This window comes from Rhea americana, unplaced genomic scaffold, assembly GCF_003343005.1.
Source record: "Rhea americana isolate MKP2758 unplaced genomic scaffold, rheAme1 scaffold_39, whole genome shotgun sequence".
Lineage (NCBI taxonomy): Eukaryota > Metazoa > Chordata > Aves > Rheiformes > Rheidae > Rhea > Rhea americana.
This window is the reverse complement of record NW_028186523.1, coordinates 4,061,571-4,069,124: the sequence shown is the minus strand read 5'-3', so window position 1 is coordinate 4,069,124 and position 7,554 is coordinate 4,061,571.

The following is a 7,554-nucleotide window of genomic DNA, read 5'->3' as shown; positions in this document are numbered from 1 at the left end:
GCCGTCTTATTTCTCATGGCTGCTGTATCTCTCTGTTCTCGATTTATATTTTCTTTGTTTCTTGTAAATGTGTTCTGATCTCTCTTCCTACTTTCTATGTGCTTGTCAAGTTTATTTTTGTGTTTTGCTTTGCTGTGACCTTTCTTTTTGGCTTTAAGTTAATTCACTGTGTATTCTATTTTCTAAACACCCTGCAAAATGCTCCTGTCTGCGGCACAGGCACCCGGGGGGAAAGGAGAGGGAGCTCCCAGGCCACCCACGGCAGGGGACAAGTGCCAAGGTGGTGATGACACCAGGCTCTGCCAGGGAAGGAGGGAACTTGCATGCAGGAAGGCCCGGAGCCCCCAGGGCCTCTGGCAAAGTCATGTACATTGTCCTGAAGCCCTGGACTTCAAGCTGGAATTGAGGCATTTAATAGTCGTGAAGAAATACATGACAAAACTTCTGCAGTTAAGCTTGTGTCTTGTTTATTTGGTGGCTAGTATTATCCACACTTGTTATTCACAGAGGAATCAGCATGACAACAGAGTCTGGTAGAATTCATATTATTCATGGTGGTGCTACTCTGTATATTTATCACATCAGAAGTACAAACCTGATTTGTTTATGTTGTCATTGCAAAACATGACTAAATCGATTTGTGTCCTACTTTGTTCCTTAATGAGTTTTCTTTTAGAGCTTTCTTCTGACATTTTTTCCCAAACATGAAATTAGACAATAGTTTCATCTATGTTTTTTCTGATCTGTGATTGTCACCTCCAGACATTGCCCAACAAAATAAGGATTTCATTTCATGTATTAAACCACTTTCTTTTTATAGATCTATTTTTGTTATCAGGATTAGTATTACTGTTTGACTGCAAATTTTTTCCTCTGTGCTAATTGCGCTACCTCTATTTATTATTAATTCTGGTCTTACTCATTCGTCTTTCTCGGGTATTCTGATGACAGAATTAACTGCTTTAACAAGTAAGGCCTTCACCTTATAGGTAAAAGGCAATCCATATTTGGAATTCATACCATTTACATTTGAAGCCAGTGGGAGTTTTTCATAGATTTTAATGAGATTATGGCTGCTATCTGTGTAGTTYGTATTTTTATATATATACATGTATATATGTATATGTATACACACATGTGAAATTGTCATATTGTTTTCAGTAAGATATCTAAAGGTTCTTCATTATATGTGGGATCTGAAAACAGACTGGCACCATGGAAACTGCAGCTATTTTCTTTTCAAGCTATATAATATGTTCAGAAAAGACAGTGGCAGCACAATCTTCCCTTTTCTTGTGCTTTAACAAAGATCTGCAAGATCCAGCAGAAGGGACATATAATTCAGCCTCTCTGCTGTGTCTATATTAGCAAACAAACAGGACAGTGCCTCTTCTTTGGCAAGTAATCCTTATGTCCAAGGGACTAAACTCTTCTCTCCTCTCCCTCTGAGAATAGGATGGCCACATCCATGCTGCCTGTTGGGAACAGCGGCTGCCTAATGCTGCCCCAGGCTGTGCCCAGGAGTGTCTGGGAGGCTGCTGGCTGCCTCCGCTCTTCCACCAGGGAGCATACTAGCACTTAAACAAAATCCACGATCGTGTGCTAGAACCTGGCCTGGTTCGGTACATACTGAGACAGTCAATAAGGATAAATGCCAACAATACTGATGTTTTGTTGTGCTCAGGCTAGCCAAAGTAATCCCAAATTTATTTCATTTCAGCCAAATAACTTACATGAGGATGATAATAGCTGTCAACCTCTATCTAGTCAAGGATCAAACAGAGATCAAGAGGTGCCATGCTCTGCATCCCACTTACTAGTGCTCTGAAACATACTTCTCTAAGTTCCAGTTCATCTGTGCAGAATTATTGGCCTCTGTATCTCAACCTGTTCATAAGTCTATGTTGGACRTTTTAATTATTGTATATGAGGGCCTCAATACACATTTATGAAACTATATCTATATTAAGCTCCCATGTATTGTACCTCCTCCTGAAAGCAAGAGTTCGTCTCAGTAGAAACTGCAGAACTCCATGGAGCTTTAGTTAATGTATACTATTTACACAGAGTCTTGCTAAGGGCTAAGGATAGGATAAATCTGAAAATTGCGCTTCTTCTGACCACTGTAAAAGAGGCTAAAGACTTAGAGATAATTGATGGCCATAGGGATATCTTCTGGCTTTATGCAGACCTCCTTGCCTCAAGTATATATGTCTTAACTCTTTGTCACTAGGCCAATGTGTTAGAGCGAACATGTTTGTTTGCAATAAACCCGGGCAAACTTAGTCACTGAGCCAAGTGTGCAATCATAAAAACAAGCCCGAACGCTGAAGTCTCCTCATTGTGCTTGGCAGAGTGCTGAAGTGTACAGGACCTGCATGTATCCCCAAAGTTGACAAAGACAACAGAGCAACAGTGCGGTCACACTGACCACCAGCCCAAGGGACCAGCGGCAACATAGGGGATAGCTGCCTGGACAGATAGGCTGTTCTTTCTGGTCTCTTCCGGTTTCTGGGGACATTATAGATACGTGGCTAGAAAAAAAAATGGTTTTCATGTGTCCATATTTTAACCCTGTTTTTAATATGAAATCCAGGCCATCTGTCTACAACTTCAGTATATCTGTCCCAGTGTAAACAATTCATATCATTGCCCTGGCATGGATATGATCACAGAGACTGAAAATACTGCTAAAATCTCTGCCTTGCACTTTTAAAGCTTTTTCTTTGCATATAATTAATTTTGGCCAAACTTTTAGGGTCTTACAGGTTATCTAAGTTTGGAAAAGAAAGGCAAAGTCACATAATAGTGAATAATTTTATTATACTATTCTGCAYACTGGAATACTCAGACAACCAGAGGAATCTTCCCTACTCAAAGCTCAAAACCTCTTTCAGCCAACACTGCAATCCCTCAGCTTTACATTAATCAACCTCAGGAAGCAAGTCTAAGAATGTGGACACTTCCTTGTGCTTTTCTTCAGCCTACGTCCTCTTTCACATATGAGGACCATGAGGAAAGCCAACTTTGGTTTCTAACTTTGGGAATCTGCATATAGCCTGGAAAGGACTGTGGCACCATGGAAGCAGAAAGGTAAAAATGACGAGGTGCTCTAGGTTCAGTGAGATGTAAATGGCATCATGGCAAAAGCCACATGTTTTCCTTGGGCTTTTCTTTCCCATGTGGAGTTGGATGTGGATTTCCAACAGAGYCAAATTTAAGTGTTCTCACTATTCAGGAGGGCTGGCATCATACAGTGTAAAGACAGTAACRGGARGAGAGTTTGGAAAGAAATATAATCTAATTTTGGGAGTGTAATCTAATTCAGCAAAACAGCACACTGACAGCATGAGTTACATTAACACTTAATTATTAAATAACATATATTCTTCCTAATTCAGAAAAAATGCATTTCTATCTGATCATTTTCTCATGCCTGACACGGACCAAATCAAAATCCAGAACAAATAGAGGCTTACAGATGTATAGTACATACATTCAGATTTTACTACTGTTTGATTACTGCCATAGTCACACTAGTTAAAAACCTGACATGGCAGACTAATGAGTTTTGTTTGGATCTATGTGTCACAATACCAAAAGAACATTCCAACCTTTCAATTAACAAGAGCCCAAAATATATATAAACATTTAATCTCCTTAAAAAATTATATTTATTATGTTCCTGAGGACAAAAAAACAAGCAAAAATCCAAGTTCCATTGAATAAAAAAAAATCCATACAGTCTGACTCACAAAAAAGCAAAATAAGCACATATGCCATGTTAAAAACACTAAATCTACTTTGTCTTTATGAACTGTTTTCTATTTAAAATATCTACACATTTAAATGATAAAAGCATTTGGTTCCTGCTGCACAAATGCTAGGTACAGTAAATAATTTAATACACRTGATACAGAAGCTGGATGGAAGGCACAATTGGCCCCTTGTTTTATATTCTCTATAACATCTTTAGATCTTGCCCTTCTTAGCCCAAGCGTTTCAGCCTTAGTGTCTAAAGAAATGCAGCCCCAGTTTAAACCCTCCAGTTTAAATCACTATTTAAAGCAAACATACTATAAAATTTAAATTCACATTAAAGTAAAAATGTTGATAACAAAGCCCACAATGTTGTAATAAAAGACATTAAAATAATTCCAATGGAAAAGTATATGGATGAGATCAATGGCCTACTTGAATAGCCATTTTTCATTTGTTTTATTAAACATCARAAAACTTGCTATACAGCAAACTCTTAAGACATTAAATGGAAAAAGGCTGAAAATATCAAAATTTCACTCTCTATAACCTCACTATTACATTCTTCTCCTCCTCTCCCACCCCATGAAAATCATGTTTCATTTCTCAGTCTATCTAGAAGCAGCCTCAGATAGATGGCAGGAATAGAAGTAAAAACGAGAAATAGAATTTCTCAGGACTTACACCAAATGCTTGGGCCTATTCTGTTGTCTCCTCTGGAGATCAAGGAAGGTAAGAGCTTGTCTAAAGTAGAGAATATGCCTCAGATGTTTTAAAGAAAGGAGAAACTCAACCACAAGTACAGTGACTTTTMTTTTAAAAATGGATACTTTTAAACTAAAACTAACAAATAAATAAATCTATTAAAGAATTAAAACTTTTCCTTTAAACTATCACAAATTCTATCAACTCATTAAATTTTGAAGATTTCTTACAATAAAATATTTCAATATATTAAAACATATTAGTCAACTTTCTGATGTTCATCAAATCATTCTAATAAAGCTYTTAGTACCGCTAGTGTTTTTTGATGTCTATCTCTTAGTATCTGGACTGCCATTTTTGCACGTTAAAAAATGAAAAAAAAAAGAAAGAAATGCAAGTCTGGTTGTTCCAGGAACTTCAGTGTTTACATTCACGACATATACAGGTAAAATACATCACTTCAAAGGTTTTAGGATTTATTTTCTAATCTTTGCAAAAGCAAGGGCTATGTTTGGAGGTAYGACACCTCCAAGATCTTATAGAACCCAGTTCATTCTCAATGATACCTGCATATGTGAAATCTTCCCCATATCATAAAAGCAGCAAAAAATATAGAATACATAATCAGGAGATATTGTAAACTGAGAAAACATGAAGTACCAGGAAGCAAGGAAAAACTACAGAGGAGAGGGGGAATGTATCTCTGAACTGCAAAGTTGAGTTATCAGGAAAAAAATAACTACTGCTGCTCTATCTGTTATATTGCTGATATCAATCCACACATTCGAAGAAAGTTACTTTAAGTAGTAACTGTTAGACCTGTGAAATCTGCTGTTAGATGACAGCTCCACAGGGAAACTGGAACAAGCATCATGAGGAGAAATCCCAAGTGTTACTAAACAGACAGAAATTACATGCCTTCAGCTGCAGATGGCTGGAGAATGCAAGAGTATTGGGAAGAATATGCCTAACCCTAGGTATCTGCTGTTGGTTGCTCTTGCAGGCAGGATATTGAGGTTGGATAGTATATAAAAATGAATGTGATTCAGGTGTATTTAAGCTATTTTCTTACTCTTTTATTTTTAAATAACCTATTACTTCTTCAACTAATAAGGGAGAGTTGGAGGGAAAACTTGCTCAGTTCATATGGTTTAAATCAAACTAGGATCAAAGGATTTACTGATTTATTAATGACACATAATTAACTGGCAATCAGTGAACTATGACCATATTGTTCTTATGCAAAAGTATTCTCTGCATTTCACTTGAAGTATAACAGTTCCTTTTTCCTTAACATGCAAAGTAGAATCATTCTCAAACTATTTCACAGTCCACAATTCAACTTTTCAACACTCGGCACAAGGCTGTTTCTAAAYAATTTGTGTTGGAAGATTTTAATTTTACTACCTTTTCAGTTTTGAAATAAATATTATTAAAGTGACATGGTCTCATAATTGCTGACCCAGGTACACCCATATAAATGCCARAGGTGTATAACTTTTCCACATCTTTCTGAAAGATTACAGTGATATAGYGATAGAGTGATATAGACAAATCCTAAGTAATTTTAGTTATATCAAATGTAAGATCATGCATGATTCAGGATACAATTAGTTTTAAGATTTTTGTTTGTAAGTAGATAGAACTTGTTGGTTGTGCYACTGTCAAATGAATGGCCAGTCCTTCGGCCTCCAAATTCTGCTTTGCATATTTTCTACTTGAAGCTTCTTAAATATCCTGAGGATATTTTGCTCTTTCAATGGTGTTTGCTTAGCAAACAGCTATTCAGTAGTTTGCCACCTTCTTTCAGTATGACCCAGGCYTTATTTACTGCATATTATTCAAATCCTGCTCAAAAGACAGAATGATCGATTTGCTTCTGAGTTTCTCTATGGTGGCCGTTATCAGCTGCATATGCACAAAGAAAAGTGAATGCTTTACAAATATGAATTAATCTTCACAAAGTGAGGAAAAATACAGTTTCATCCCTTATTTTGAAAAGCTGTTTTTTCAATTCCAGAAATTTTAGATATTAGATGACTAAGGCCTGATCTTTCAGTGTTCCTTTTCAGTGTACCTTTTTGTTTTGGATAAAGCAAATTATCATCATCACAAATTCTGTCAAGTTACAGTATTTTTGAAACAGAGTTCATCAGAARGGGTGGCATGATCAGAACCACTTCACAGACTTCCATCACTAGACAGATAACTGGTAAYAGCATCAGCACTAATGGAAGTGGGAAGCCCTACTTTGCTAGGGCATTTCACAGGTATCTGTGGATAGCGGGCAATGGAAAGGGCCATGCCGGACACCAGCCCAGGTTCCCAAGGTGCCGGCTCTTTCTCCTCAGACCCGTCCTTCTCAMGTCTTTGTCCCGCCTCTTTGGTCTAATCTCAGTCTCCTCATCCCAGTCTTTTCTTCTCCTCTCCTCGCCTTCACCTCTTCCTTTGGTACATTATCCAAATCTCCTTTTCCTCTTCCCCCATCATACCCACCTCCCCCTGCCAGGTCTCATTCTGTCCCTTCATCCTTTCCTTGTTTCTCAGTGCTTTCCACCTTGTTTCCATTCTCTTTACCATTTTTAGTTGCCTTACTACTTCTGCTCCAGATACTACTTCAGAACGTTTTGCTCAGGCATTTCAGCCCTGCTCCCTACTCCCAGCTTTGCCAGACTTTTGTTGCAATGTCTTTTCCCATTCTCCCTTTCCCCACCTCTGAACACCATCAAAATGCAAATATTCCTCTTAGGGAATCACTGGAACCACGAGAAATAATATCATTACAGCTAAATCTTACAGAGACATTTCCCACTACAGCTCTCAAGAGTCCAGTTATCCACTTCAACGCGAAGGAGGCCGAGCCGCGGACAGGCCACACAGCSCGGCTGAGGTCCCAGGGAAGAGGTCACCAGCAGGTGCCAGGCCCTGAACCGCAGCCCAGCGCTGCTGCTCTTTGACCAAAAGCCAGCGGCTTTGGAAGCCGTTTAACGGGCGCCGCGCGGCGGGAGCACCGCATCACGGCGCCTCACAGCGGTAACGGCCGCTAACCAGCCGCGGGGAGACGCGGCGCGCGGCGGCAGCCGGCAGCCG